Source organism: Mixophyes fleayi, chromosome 2 (genome assembly GCF_038048845.1).
Source record: "Mixophyes fleayi isolate aMixFle1 chromosome 2, aMixFle1.hap1, whole genome shotgun sequence".
Taxonomy (NCBI): Eukaryota; Metazoa; Chordata; class Amphibia; order Anura; family Limnodynastidae; genus Mixophyes; species Mixophyes fleayi.
Genome location: NC_134403.1, coordinates 79,458,229 through 79,460,925, shown reverse-complemented (window position 1 = coordinate 79,460,925; position 2,697 = coordinate 79,458,229). Strand labels below are relative to the sequence as shown.

The window sequence follows — 2,697 nt, the reverse complement described above, 5'->3', positions numbered from 1 at the left end:
AAGGTTTATTTCTAGGTGACCTTGGATGAACCCGATGCTCACACATTCATGAAGAACTCGGGAAGTAAGGCATGGATTCCCATTGAAGAGGCTACAAAACTGAAGAGGAGTTGAGCTTCACCCACTGTTACTTCTTATACTGATTTATGCAGTCTCATTAAATTAAAACCACGTATGTCATTATTAATTTGATGTCTCACCAATATAAAATAAAAGTTACCCGTCCAATACTAAATAACGGAAAGGGTGATTGGTATATTGAATAGTGCTGATAAGGTAATTAAGTAACCCCCCCTCACAAAAATAAACAAATGATATAGAAATAGGCAGACTAAACTGACCTATTAATTAATTTCTGCTATAAAAGTTTATGTTTGAAATAAAATCAAAGTGTAAGTATAGATTTGTCAGTGATGTTATCACTGGCTGAGGTTGGCTGGTTCACAGTGCTATGTCATACCGCCACTTCTCCTACTGCCTTCATTGTAAAGCTATCAAATTCCGTTCACTTACATTTTCCATACCACCCCTTCTAAATTTCCATAATGCCACTTCTCATTTTCTATTTTGATATCTAGTTGTTAAGTTAAGATTTAAGAGGGGTATGTAGACCAGAGATGAGCTGAAGAAGGGAAAGCAAAACTAATATTTTAGGTAAAATAGGACACACATAAGACATATAAAAACTTTAAAAAAAAACTAGTACAAAATAAATCACAGTTGTTCATAATGGTAATGTTCACTATTTTCCAAGGGTGACAGACTTCCACTATACTTTAGCATACTTGTGATGTCCATCGTGTTAAAGTCCTGTAGGCAGGAGGGGTACTTGTTTGGCTTAGCATGATGGTATGTTGTCTGTGGAGTGGTAGTGGATAGAATGTATGAGATTAAACTGGCCGGAGATGTCCATGCTCTTGTGTGTGGAGGGATTGGGTCATTATAGGGTCTTCTGATAGATCCCCCCTCTATGCCCGATAAATCATATTATTACCCAAATGTTCCATCTTCATTTGAATTTCACCAGCTAAACTACTCATTTTTTGCCAGTGATGCCCCAAGCAGGTCACATTAAACTTGATTCTTTGACATTAACTGGGTTGCAGACTCTATCATATTTCTAGTAAGCATGTTGCTTTATTCATAGTCACGTGCCCTTTTTTTCTCCCTCATGCCAGTTTTCTCTACTTGTGGCTGGGTGGCTTTAACAGTGTCCTGCATGGGTCAGTCTGTGGTAAGCTGTGTGGGCATTTCTGTTCCTTCCTGGCTGTCTTCCGTCAGCTGGGTGACATGCGGTGTTGTCCCACATTGCTCTGCCACAACACAGAATCCGGCTTCAGATAAAACAGCTGGCTATGTAAAGAAATAGAATGTAAACTAGTTAGTATGATAATACATGCATGTATTGATTTGACATTATAACAATCTTTCTCTTGCCATTTCCAGCAACAGTTAAGAAATGACAACTTAATGTGCAAGATTTTGAAACACTTTGGAATTTCCCAAATGGTGGTGGTGCTATAAATGGCAAACATGTGAGAATTATGCCACTCTCAAAAAGTGGATACTGTTACTGCAACTACAAAGGATTCTTGAGCATTATTCTGATAGCCATAGTGGATGCCAACTATGAATTTATATTGGTAAAAATGGTAAAGTGTCAGATGGTGGGGCATTGGAGCAGACTCCCCTCAAAAACAATTCACTGAATTTGCCACCTTGCACCGGAACACAATTTGGACAAAATTGTGTTTTTGCTGCTGGTGAAGCCTTTGCGCTGCACAACAATATATTAAAACCTTATCCCAAAAAAGTCTCACACCAGAATGGAGGATCTTATTATCGATTGTCAAGAGCAATGCGAGTTGTGAAAAATGCTGTTGGTATATTGAGTGACAGATTTAGGCTTTTCCATAACGCCATAAATCTGCACCTAGGCAAAATAGATAAGGCAGTGATGACTTGTTGTGTCCTACACAACTTTCGGAGGCGTAAAAGCCCCTATTATTGAAAATACTATAGAAGTAGAGGAAGTGGTAGGGTTGACACAACTGGAGTCTTCACAGATGAGAAATGCCAGCCACATGGCAAAGCTAAACAGGGATGAGTATTTAGAATATTTTAATGGTGAGTGTGCTTTGTCTTGGCCGACTGACATTTTTTAAAGTATGTACATTTGTATTGTATGTTATATTGAATAACTTTCATTGTCAGCGAAATGGAAAGTAAATATTTTGTGCATTAACAATGTTGTATGTTTACTTACTATGCAACTTGCCGGTATGTTGTCTGATTGTTGAAAGTTGGGTGAGGAACTGCTCTCCATCTCCATGTTGTAAGGAAGACTATTTTGCAATTTAATCATCACAGGTGAGATGCAGGAGGCCTCATCCTTATTAAGTTCCTTTTTAAAGAAGGTCCTCATGTTTTGGATCTTCTCCTTGACCCACTCTACATTTTTTCCCCAGATAATGTGGAAAGCTCCCTTTTACCATTTCATCCAAAGCCAAGCTTCTCTTCTGCCTGTTGCAGTACTCTTTTGTGTTTTCCACAAGCAGGTATGGGATCTGTAGACATCAATGAAGTCTTCATGAGCTCTACAGTTTTGTCAGATACCATCTTTAAACTTTTCCTACAAAACAAATAACATGCCTTGTCAGAACTTACCTTGCCTAGCAATTAAATAAGGTAAACAAA

The 2,697-nt window shown here is 38.2% G+C and overlaps 1 long non-coding RNA gene across 1 annotated transcript; it reads right to left on the bottom strand.

Moving 5' to 3' along the window:
- Positions 1–623: 623 nt before the first annotated feature.
- On the bottom strand, positions 624–2,379 carry LOC142140162 (uncharacterized). Its single transcript, XR_012688311.1, has 2 exons — positions 2,267–2,379; positions 624–1,353 (listed from the first exon to the last, which is right to left on the bottom strand). It is a non-coding gene; the product is annotated as an uncharacterized LOC142140162 (long non-coding RNA).
- Positions 2,380–2,697: the final 318 nt, after the last annotated feature.